Source organism: Thalia democratica, unplaced genomic scaffold (genome assembly GCF_965202585.1).
Source record: "Thalia democratica unplaced genomic scaffold, ktThaDemo2.hap1.1 HAP1_SCAFFOLD_67, whole genome shotgun sequence".
In the NCBI taxonomy this organism is placed as follows: Eukaryota; Metazoa; Chordata; class Thaliacea; order Salpida; family Salpidae; genus Thalia; species Thalia democratica.
The window spans coordinates 158,892-172,147 of NW_028139251.1; the positions used below are offsets into that span (position 1 = coordinate 158,892).

At 25.5% G+C, this 13,256-nt stretch overlaps 1 pseudogene; it reads left to right on the plus strand.

Moving 5' to 3' along the window:
- The first annotated feature begins 8,390 nt into the window (after nt 1–8,390).
- Nucleotides 8,391–12,530, plus strand: LOC145845462 (ubiquitin-conjugating enzyme E2 J2 pseudogene; annotated as a pseudogene).
- Nucleotides 12,531–13,256: the final 726 nt, after the last annotated feature.

Below are 13,256 nucleotides of genomic sequence, written 5' to 3' on the forward strand. Positions count from 1 at the left end.
ACTTAATAAGAGTGACCCAGAAGCCTGTTTTGATGTAGAAGTGCGTGATTCAGACTATTTTGCTGATTTTTGCATTAAAATTATCAAAAAAGTTACTAAATCGTGTCAGTATGTTAAGCTAAATTTTGCAGAGAAGTTTTTTGTTGGTAAGAAGCTCGAAACTGTTACTAAAATTAAAGGTTGTGCAAATGTGTTTAGCGTGGGACAGCAAACTTCCAACAATAATAACTTCCGAAAATTATATTTAAAGTAAAACTTTCTAATCAATAAATTTCGTTTTAGACAAAGTAAACTATATTTCAATAAAAAAATCAATTTTGTTAAGATTAGTTAAGTTTTTATTTAAAAACTAAAAAACTAAACTAATATTTACAAGCCAGGTTAAAAATGATCGAGTAAGAAATGATCGGGTTAAAAATGATTGGGTTATAAATGATAGGGTTAGAAATGATCGGGTTAAAAATGAGTGGGTTAGAAATAATCGGGTTAGAAGTGATCGGGTTAGAAGTGATCGGGTTAGAAGTGATAGGGTTAGAAATGATCAGGTTAAAAATGATAGAGATAGAAATGATCAGTTTAGAAGTGGTCATGTTAGAAATGATCGGGATATAAGTGATCGGGATAGTAATTATCGAGTTAAAATGATCGCGGGTTAGAAATGATAGTAAACCCCTCAATCATTTAACATTTTGTTTATATTTTTTTCTTTGGTAATTTTTAGATAGCTTTTTTTTAATTAACTAAACCCTTTATAAAGTTTCATTTTGTCAAATAAAATTTTATTTAGTAATCTCTGTATGGTGATTAAAATGATCAGCTTTTAGTAATTTATTAGACTCAAAACTTAGAATTGTCGAGAAAATATACAAAAACTTTGTTGGTGTTTTTAAAATTCTATTTAAACGAATAAATACTAATAAGTAAACAACTGCAAATTGAAAAATCGGAGGTACTAATCAATCTTTTATAAAAAACAAATCAAGCCTGTCACACGCCATTTTAAAACCTAAAAACATCAATGGTCCTGTAAAACATGTTTAAAATTTATTACATCTTTTGAACTATAACTTTAAGTCAACTTTGCTGTACATGTATTTAGAATTATACGAAACAGACGTTAACAAAAGTATAAAACATTCAGACAAGTAGCTTAAGTCTAAAAAGAAAAAAGTTTTATTAATTAGAAAGTTAAACATGAAACGTTTACTACTATTTAAGAGTACATTCAAGCTTACTCAATTTTCAGCCAAACTAAAAATTAATTACTTTGAGTAACCTTTACAGTGCTTGAATAATGAAAATAGTAGTGGGTAATTGCAGGAAAAAATTAAAATGCGAACAAATATTGTACTGATATTATTTAATTCTAAACTTACTTTTTTTTTTCATTTCATGCTTTTATTTCTTAACATTTAAACAGTACTAAATACTCTAATTTAACATCAATACTTAAAACTCAGACGTTTCTAGTGAAATACTGTGCTAGTCTTTAAAAAATTAAAAAGTATTTGGTTGTGTCTGAAAAATTATTACATACTAACTTTATAGCCAACACAACTGCATCAAAATCCAATTGCTTTTAGTCATAACCATTTAAAAAGTTTAAGCTTTCACTAATGTAAACCTTTAAATTGATTTTAATTGCAATCTGATCTTTTTCAAAACTAAGCTTAAAGAGTTAAGTAAGACAACACTTCTATAAACAGCACAATGTTATAATTATATAAAGGAACTAAAAAATAACTGAAAATTAAATGATAAAAATAAAAACACGACAAGAAGTTATATACTAAAAGTTGAAATTTTGGAAGTGCATTTATTTAGCTCTGTTCTAATCTATGTACACTATGTGTCGTGTTTTTTGGTTATACAAATAACATTAACGATCCAGACAAGTAGTATAAGTCTGAAAAGTAAAAAAAAATTAACAAATTCGAAATTCTAACTTCTACTCAAAACAAAACAAAAGCTATAAGTTTAAATAATCACTTTTCGTATCTCATTACTAATTTCCTTTTATATAGATATATACTATTTGATACACATTTACTTTTAATAAAAATCATTAGTAAAACTATATAAAATATTATGAATTTTAAAAACAACATGCATGAAAAACCTATAACTGCTTTAAAACCTATCTATTTTAAATACTGAACTGACAGTGTATAAAAACAATTAGATGCTAATATTGCATCAGTAGGATAAGAAAATAGTAACTTAATCTCATTAAAGTATAAAATTCTTATAAAAACTTGTTCAATAACTATTTTGATAAAAAAAAATAAAGATGTCCTAGACTACTGGTTTTCAAAGAGTGAAAAAATATATGTTGGGTGCAAGAAATCTGTTTTGGGGTGCATGTAAAATTATTCCATAAATTAAAATATACATCAGACATTCTGGAGTTCTAAATGAAGAGCGAAAAAAAAACTTTTAAAGTTGTTATGAGGTTAGTTTTGAAAACTACACTAAATGTTCATGATGAACAGTACATGTTTTTATTTTGCGATTTGGGATGCTCATATTTTAATTAGATAGATATCCACTGTTTTAAAAAACTTCATTATTTTATTGTGTGATTTTTTTTTTACTTTTGCTTATTTGTTTATAAAGTATATAGTTTCCATAAATGCTGTCATTAACCAATGCTAATATTGTAGGTTTCATAATTTGGTACCGGTAAAAGAAAACTTAAGTTTTATTTGAAATTTTAAACAATAAATGCTAGTTTTGTATAAAATAATTTTAATTTAAACTCAAATACTCTCTTAGATTGATAACAAAGATACTACAGTAGTTTATAAACGAAAACAAATTAAAAGAAAGTACTAATCAATAGAAATATTTTAAAAACGAAAAAAATCTACACATGTTAACTAACACTTATTCACCTTATTAATACTTAAACGCCTTATTTTTCTCTTCAATATAAACTCAAGAAAACCTAATATAGGTTTAAAATTATGGTCTTATGGCCCCTTTACATGTCACGACCACTTTTGGCCCTCTATTTTATTTTTTCAATTTTCCACTTTGAGAAACCTAAACCTATATTTTTATTTTAAGTCATTTGCAAATTGCTTGTTCCTTAGAATTAAACACTAATTACTAAACTTTTACCTTGTGTATTTTGTCTACTAATCGATTTGATCCATGTGAAAATATTGTAAATAGTTTGTAAATAACTACCTTGACTGAATACTAAATTGAGAAAGCATGTAGTAACAATAGGTTACAACAATAATGAACTAAGCTTAATAACAGTATAGTATATTTTTTAAAGTTTTACATTATAATTTAATTTTAGAAGATCTAAACGCAATGTTACTAGTTTTATTTAGTTTTTATCGAAAATTGGGAAGCGATTTGTTAGCTTATTAGGCATTTTATTACTTATGTAAAGCAGGCTTGCCAGTTTTTAAACAATTGTCTATAATACTAACCATTATTATTTTCATTATCTATTTTTAAGTTGTTCTAGCAGTTTTACCATTCTGGCAACCCTGAGTATTGTTACGCTACCATAAATTTCCCTTAAAAAATACTTTTAGTGTTTAGTCAAGCATGCAGTTTTATACTATTAAACCGGTGGATTCACAATTTTTCTTTTTTTTATTAAGTCAATCACAACAAAGCTGTTTTTAGCTTTCCAAAAGAAAAAAAAAAAGTTTTTATTTTGATATTCAATTAATATAAACAGTACAAAAAAGATAAGCTATACACTTCAAACTAAAACATATATAGAAAAAATAGAAACGGGTCAAAATTGCACAAAGACAAAATTGCATGAGTGACAGTTTTGCACGAGTGACATTTTGCACAAAAAGTTATTTTTCCACTAGAGAAAAAAAATTGAAAAAAATAATTATAAGTAAAAGATACCTTAATGAAATAAACTACCGATCGAAGATAAGGGTTAGGGGTAACAGTGACAGTAAAAAAAAATAAAATATTAATATTAAAAATCATTATAAAAAAGGAAACTAAAAGGTTAATTAACTAAAAGAAAGGTTACCAATCGAGGGTAAGGGTTAGGGGTAACATTGATAATAAAAATAAAAAATAAGAAATAAAAATTATTAAAAAAAGAAAACTTTTTTTTTTCGAGTTGTATTAGTCGTGCACCCTATATATGTAGATTTTTGGATCTGGTGTTAAATTTATAACAAATATTAATTTGAAAAACGTTATTTTAAATTAGTTTGAAAAGATCACAATAAAAAATCGAGTTTTGAATCTACCTCTACTAAACAAGATTGTTTTAGTTAATTTAAGAGAAAATTATTTGTTATAACCAGCACTTCTCAGCCATGATTATGTATTTTTGACAATTTAGAATATTTTTATTCTAATGAACTTGCAACTTTTTTATAAACAATTAGCACCATGAATTTAGTTTCTGATAAAAATTTTAGGTACTAAATTAAGTTTCTTTTATTTAGTAAGTAGATATGCAAAGTTGTAAAACTTTTAGGCCAAAGATATTCAATAGTTTTTTGAATGTGGATATTAATATGGATAAGAATATAAACTAATAGAATAAAAGTATAAGCAAAACCCAGTTTTACAGTATGTTAATTATGATTTTGTTTTATTCAAAAAGTTCTAAAAGACAATCCTTAAATGGCATTTTTAAGCTTTTTTGTGTTCAACTTTATTTAAATTAGTAGCACAACTGAATATTGTTTACTGAACAACAAAAAACCTTTTGGTTATCGATTCGTAAACCACTTTGATACAGTTTAACGTCTTGTCCAGGTTTGTATTATTTAGTATTATTATTAAAATAATACTTGGTTGGTTTTCTATTTTGTGTTACTTAGCTTGATCTATAACAAATATTAAGTATAAAAATGTACTGACTTTTAAAAATTATGAAGATATATATAAAAAACAAAATTAAACCAAAATAAGATAAATGGCTTGAATCTAAAGAGTTATAAGTTCTACCAAGTTAAGTAAAAAATTATTTATATATTGTAATTTAATATATAACATAAAGATTTAGATTAAAGACTTAGTTGAGTACAATTTATTTTTATACATTTAAAATCATAAAAACAAAACAAAGTTGCTAAAAACCTGGAAAAAGCTGGAATTTGAGAAATTTTGAAAAAAAAATAAACTGAAAAAACCTGGAGTTTTAAACCAAATCACTGAAAAAACTTGGAAAAATTTGCAATTTTAAACAATTTTTACATAATGTAAGTAGTAAAAGTAAAATTTCTATTTGACACAAAATATGTATCATATAGATAAAAAATAATTTCATCATTAAAGTTTTTGCTATTTAGAAATATATTTAAAGTAGCTTTACAGTGTCTTTTCAATGTTGTTACACTATTTAACACAGTTTTTTACCTTAAACTTAACTTTAAGCTAAAAATAAACCTAAAAATGTGTACTTTTAAAAACCTGCTGAAAATTTGCGAAAAACATTTGGCAACCCTGACATAATAAAGTTTATATAAAAAAAGCGTGATAATCAACAAGACACTTGTTTAAGTCTAATTTTATTTTTAGATTATTTCACACCAAAAATTAAAATGAGGAAAAATAAAACTAAAACTTTACACTGGCCAATACTCGTTTATATTTTATGCATTTACTTTTTATTAGTATTTAAAAACACTTCACTATTTTTAAACTGTGTTTTAGTTATTTGAAAAAAAGTTTCTGCAAAAATTATTTTAACAAAGTTTTTGGTTCCTTAAATTATTTTTTTCACTTTTTATTAAGATAAAATTTAACAACATGTTTAATGTTAAACATTTGTTTTCAATCAGTTTTTATTAATATAGATATAACAGAGTATCAATTTGGACTTGATACATGTATAAATTAACGGAAAGTTTTGAGCTTAAATCCTTGTTCATCCAAGCGTTTAAGAGAAAACTTGCAAGGTCAAGTGTTATACTAATGTAAGTTAAGGAAAAAAAAAAAGAGAAACTAATAAATTCCTGCTGTAATGTTGAATAAAGTTAAGAAAGCTATATAAACCAGCCACTGAGAGTAATAGAGCATTCTAACCACAGCCTGCTGCAGTAAACATTTTGTTCAATTATAGATATTCATAATGTTTGATTGTTTTGTGTAAAGTTGTTATTTAACAGTGTTTCTATCATATTTTTGTTTATAATTTAATTTTAATCAGTTATTTCTCACTTTAATTTAAATATTCTCAAAGTATAATTACTGGTAGATTTAATTCTTGTTTAAAAGTTTTGACCATATTTATAGTATTTTCAATAATTTTTGTTTTAAATTAAATTCAGTAAAATTTGGTGTTTTTTATATATTTCTTAGTATTTGCAATTGTTCTTTAATACTATATGTTCATTCATTGTCATACCTAGTTTTGTAGAGAGTAGCCAATTATTGTTTAATATCAGCACTAAGTATAAAATGAGTGTAAATTTAATTATGGTTTTGAGTGTGGTTGTATACTACATTAGAACCCTTCATAAATAAAAAAAATGTTTTGAAGTTAAAAAATATGTACTATACCTTAATATTTCCAATAATTACAACAACTAGTTATGTTTTAACTAGATTTTATTGTTGGTATAAATTTCCCATTTACAAGTATTTTTCATATATTGCTAACCCCCTTTTACGTAATTATGCGTATAGTACCAAACAAAATTAATATTTTATTTAGTTTTTATGTATTTTTATTTTAAAAGGTTTAAACTAATGTCACATACAGTATTGGAGAACTAGAGCTTGATTTTTAATGTATGAGATTAAAATTATTAGTTAAATTTCTAGACTAGTTGTTGTAAGTTTTTAAGGAACAAGCAAGTTGCATATAACTTCAAATAAAAAGATAGGGTTAGGTTTCCCAAAGTGGTAAATAAAAAAAATAGAGGGCCAAAAGTGGTCGTGACATGTAACGGGGCCATAAGAACATAGTTTGAAACTTACACTAGATATTCTTGAGTTTATAATGAAGAGAAAAATAAGGTGATAGGCGTATTTAAAGTTAGTTTTTTGGGAATTCGTGTTTAACTGAGTAATTATTTTTTTATTTTTTCAAAGAGATTAAAAATATAAGAAACCCTAATAAAGAACCTGGATTGTTTTATTAATTTAAATAAGTAGAGATTTATTAATGCACTATTAATCTTATTATATGACATTTATTAGATTATTTCTCTTAAGCTACCTTAATTAGAACACCTTTATTAGATATTCTATTGTATAAATAACAACATTTAATTTTAATAATTTAGTAACTAACAATTCATTGAATAAGTTAAACCTTATCTAATTAAGACTCCTACTTACAGCAATTTTTCTTAAAGATTTGATGTGAAGTAAGAACAAAGTACTATAACAAGGACAAAAAAAGTAGTATATTTTTGCAAAACAATTAAATGTTAAAAAAATTATTTGTAGAAGAATGCAATAAAAAGAATTTGAATTATATCAACTATATGTAACATACATCTTTTAGAAGCGAGAAATAAGAAAAATAACTAAGTGCTTCATATGTAATAAAATGTTTAGTTATGCACTTAAGTAATAACTAAACTAACTAAACTTAACTAAGTAATAAATAGTTTATTGAACGACAAAAATAAGTGCTTAAAATGTTTAGTCTAAGTAACTGGTATAAAGAAACCTTTCGGTAATCGAGTAATATACCATGGATACAGTTTAATGTTTTGTCTTGGACTTCTGTTACACCGTATTTACAAAAATGAAGGCTTCATCTAGTTTATTTAAATTTTTATACTTTAGTTTTATAAATGCTATCGTATTATAGTTCTTCTAAAGCAGGATTTCCCAAACTTTTTTTATAAAATACCCCTTAAATAAACAAAAAAAGCTATGGCCCCCTCCCACAAGATTTCTCAAAAAACTATCATTAAAAAGGCTTAGATCTTTTTTTTTTCTTCGTCATCAACTCCAGAATATCTAATGTTAGTATCAAATTATGATTCGTATGGACCCCCTGTGGCCCCTTTGCTGTTCTTAACCCACTTTCAGAAACCCTGTTCTAGAAACTAAACAGTTACAAAAGAAAATCAACTTTTCAAAATTAGCTATTTCCAACTAAGCAAATTAAATTTTTTTAATTGCATTTTTATTGTATTCAATGTTAATGAAAGCTTAACAGTTTTAAACTTTGTTAAATTACTGCATAAAGTTTTACAATCTGACCCTTTTTTTAAATTTATTCTTTTACTTTTTTATTTATTTTTAAACTTACTTTTAAAATGTTTTTGATTATTTCATTTAACATAGAAGTAAAAATATTCTACATAGTTATGTTTAAATTATAAAAAACAATGAATCTACATTCCACATTTTTAAATGACGTAACATATTTATTAAACAATTTTCTAAAACTGTTTAGAAAGTATACTATATTAGAAAATATGGCTTCTTCAACAGCTACTAAAAGATTACAAAAAGAGTTTTTACAACTTCAAAAAAATTCTATACCTTATGTCAGAGGCGTGAAGCCACTAGAAGACAATATACTTGAGTTTCATTTCTGTGTAAGTAGTGTTAAATTGTAATTTAAGTTATAATATTTAATGTTTTTAAAATCAAAATTGTTTAACTTTTTTACGCTAAACTTTTCTAGATTAATACAAGCTACTTATTATGTCTCACAGCGGAAAGAAAAGAGAATATTTTTATTATCAGAAAGTCAAACATATTTTTATACATAGTTGGATAAAGGTGACATTCTGTTCGTTAAAATCCTGATTCGTTACTTTTCTGCATCTATTAGTTTAGAAATTAAATAACTTTTAATCACATAAGTTTTACCTCCTTTTAGTTCGAAAATTAATTAGCCGCAGCGTATCCTACATAACCTTTAAAAAAGTTTAGCAGAAATAACATTTTTATATGTTTTTTATTGCCATATAGACAATGTTTGCTTGCTAGCCTACTACATGTTTTTTAGTTTAATAAAAAAATTTACTTTAAAGAAAATAGTAATGTATTTGTCTTATTATATGTTTTTTTTATAAAGTTTTTAAATTTTAGTATAGTAAAAGATAACTTTAAATTGCTATCTGATTTAGCAGTAAATTCTAAACAAATTTAATTTGACACAAAAAAAAATTAAAAAAAAAACAACGTTTTTTAAAAACCATTTGAAAAACATACATACTACAAATTCATAGTTTATTTCAGATTGACACCGTTTCGACTTTTCCTCAGTCATTATCAAAAACAAAACTGTGCAAAACAACTAAAAGTTAGTGTTAAACAACTAAAAATATAAAATAAATTTAGTAATAAGATATATATATATATAAACTGTTATATTAAAGGTTTTATAAAAAGTTCTGGTCGATAGTGCTCGACAATTTAAATTGTAGTTAAATATTTATCTAAATATATAAAAACTACAATTTATACAGCTGTTTCATACATGAAACATAAAGTTTCATGTACTCCTCAGTAAGCTTCATTTTATTATAATAGTAAACAGAAAGTTAGATTTTGAAATGTTTTATAATAATTGTGACGTAGTAATGCTACAGTTTATTGTACAGTTAGCTGAATTTGAAAATAATACGCTGTAGTTGTTAATTTATGCATTTTAGAAAATTCTAGAAAGGTTATTTTAGAAAAATGTTTTAAGTTATTAGAAATTTTTTTTGTTGGAAAAATTTTTTGGACTGTTGGAAAAATGTTATAAAATACTCGTGTTTTCCGCTTGAATTTCTAATAGCTTAAAATATTTTTCTAATATAACCTTTCTAAACTTTTCTAAAATGCATAAATTAACAACTACAGCGTATCATTTTCAAATTCAGCTAACTGTACAATAAATTTTATCATTACTACGTAACAATTAACATAAAAATTTCAAAATTTAAGTTTATGTTTACTATTATTATAGCTTACTGAGGAGTACATGAAACTTTATGTTTAATGTATGAAACAGCTGTATAAATTATAGTTATTATATAGTTAGGTAAATATAAACTGTTATATATTATAAACTACAAACTATAGTAAGATTACATGCTTAACAATAATAGTTATGCACATAATCAGATATAAATGGTAAAAAAAAATATATACAACTAATCAATAATTCTTATTGCGTTGGTAATACCCGGTTTACTTAATTGTTTGTTTAAAATTGAATAATAACGTCTAACTATTTTTAGTTTCACTGATCAGAGTCTCAAATTTATTTCTACATTCTTTTAAAATACCAAAATTGTTAACAGTTGTTCTTTAATTTTTACTATTAAAAAGTTACTAAAATGGTTAGATACAGCTGTTTTCTTAAATTTTACTTGACTTATTCTATTAGTAGTCTCAAAGTAAGTCCCATATGTTGGATGCTTTTATCCTTATAGCACTTATATTTGTAAACTACGTTAGGTTTCAATTCATGAGATTTCTTGTCTTTGTTGATGAAATAATTACCTACTTTGTTAGTAGCAAAAATAACTTTGAGTCTTCAATACAACATTATATATTTATAAGATAAACAATATATTAAAGCCCTTTTCCATTCAATTGATGTCATTGAACTGCCATTAAAAATAGTGTCTGTATCACTTAATTTTTCACATACCTTTTTTATTACTTTATCTGTTGTTAACTTGATTTTAATATCTAAAAACAGGATTTCGTTTCCATCTAATTCATAAGTGAAATTTATTAATTTGTGTCGTTTGTTTAATTTATTTTTCAAACAAACATCTTTACGAAGAATACAGAATATTTCAACCACATAACGGAGGACTGGATTATTTTCATCTTCGGTGTCAAACAGATTTTTCTACATGTTTCAATGGAATAGTTTTCTATAATAGGAGCTAACGGGTTTCCCAGACTAACACCATCTATTTTTGCAAACAACTTCTTAGTATGCTGAAATAAGCCTCCAGTAACAGACTTTAAAAGTTTTATAATATTTGATTTCGGTATGATACTATCAGGTACTCCATTTGTAGTCATCTGTAATGTTTCATTTAATGCTACGTTGGTGAATAAAGAAACTCCGTCAAAGCTTATACAGTAGTTAACATCTTTACGTTCGTACTTAAAAAATATTTCTAAAAGTTCTTTTTTGTTTTCTGCACAACAATGTTTCAGAATATACGGTTATATTATTTTATATACAAATTTTACTAATTTGTATTGAGGTGTGTTTTAAGATTGATATAATAAGTCTCAATGAGTGGTTATCTTTATGTACTTTACACGTTCCATACAATTTACCAGGCAAGTAACCACCCGTAATTAGACTGTTATATGTCTTGTTGTCTAAAATTAATAACAATTAGTAAAATTATTTTATATAATTTATAATAAATATCTCTTTGAAAAGGTTTTTAAAAACTCAAATATTCCCTTTTCTATTTTTTTAAACTTTACTTATTCAAATCTTAGTTAACATAAGCTAATTATCTTTAAATTGTATAAACTATATACACATAACAAGCGTTGTTTTACTTAATATAAAAATTTAAATTTTTATAAATTCATGTAATACAAACAAATTAAAAATTACTTTAATTCGCTTAAAATATAGTTCTGAGTTATGTTATTATTGAAACAAATGTCTTTACTTGACTTGGCAGAGTGAGTTGTTTTTAGCTCTTACCGAATTTTTTTTCTGGAATTTCTTACAACTTAACAAACAGACAAAAAAACTCGACTCACTTACAGTTAGATCAATTTCATTTCTGACAAGTATGGTTTGAACATTTGAAACTACAAATTACTCCCACTGCTTATCTAATTCTAACTAAAAACGAAACTTTCTAACTACTCACAGGTAGAAGGACCTCAAGACACTCCTTATGAAGGTGGATATTACCACGGTATCCTCAAGTTTCCCAAAAGCTATCCATTGAAAGCACCTGAAGTTAGAATGCTTTCACCCAGCGGTAGGTTTAAACCAAACGAAGCTCTGTGCATCACAATGACCAATTTTGAACGAGCAGGTTGGAATCCTGCCTGGAATGTTGGCACCATAATAAATGGTAAAAGATATTATTTTTGTTTCTTTTGTAATACAAAAAGTATATATATAATCAAAAAATATTTATTGAACTCTACTTGCATAATACTTTTTGCTTGTGTTATTCTACTCATTTACAATGTTAGTTATGTTTTATTCTTAACTATAGTTTTTGATTAAAACAGTTTCAGACTAAATATTTAAAAACCTAAAATTTTTTTATTATGTTACAACATTTTAATAGCTCACAAAAGAACAAGTATCTTTTTTTGATGTGTGTATTATAAAAACATAAGTAAATAAACAAATAAAAACTAAATTTTTGCTAAACAGGTTTGTTATCTTTCATGGTTGACAACGACAATTCTCATTTTGGAGCAATGAGAAGTTCATGTGCGTACAAGAAACAACTGGCACTGAAGTCATTACGTCACTGCAGTAATGACGAGCAATTCAGCGAGCTATTTTCTGAGTTGAAGCAGGAAATAGATGGAAAATTGGCGGCAAATCCTGAAAAGTACGAAGCTGCTGATGATAGTTTGATCACCACTGAAGATAAGAAAACTTGGTTGTATCATTTACTAGCAGCAGTAGCTTTTGTGGTTATAGCAGTTATAATTGTGGCAGTTAGATAAGTTTCTAATTAACGTTATTATCACTAATAAAGTATAGTTTAAATATAATGCATCGACTTTATTTTCAGGAAAAAATATTGTTATTTTATTTATTCTTAAAGACGTTTTTTCTTTTAATTCCAGTTAAATTATTTAAGTAAAACAGTAGTATTTGCGACTAAAGATAAAAAAATGTTTGCTTTATTAAGTTTGTAAAGTGTTGTTAGCAATAGCTGTTTTGGTAGCAACAGTTATAGTAATGACTATTTAATCACTTTAGAACCAATTAACTATAATTATCTTATAAAAAAACAACTTTATACTCTAAACAATGTTGGTTTTAAATACTTTAGACAATTTTTGTAACACAGATAAATAAAATTATTAAAGTAAGATATTTAATGAATAACCGTTTAAAGCTTAAGTGTTAATCAAGAAGTATACTGACTACTTTCGATATATATAAAAACAGGGTGGGTGTTAGAATGACACAGCGACAAAATGATACGGTGCGTCACCTTGGCACGGTGCGTCACTTTGGCACGGAGGGTCACTTTGGCACGGCGACAAAATGACACGGTGCGTCACTTTGGCACAGCGACAAATTGACACGGTGCGTCACTTTGACACGGAGGGTCACTTTGGCACAGCGACAAAATGACACGGACCATTGTTGTTGT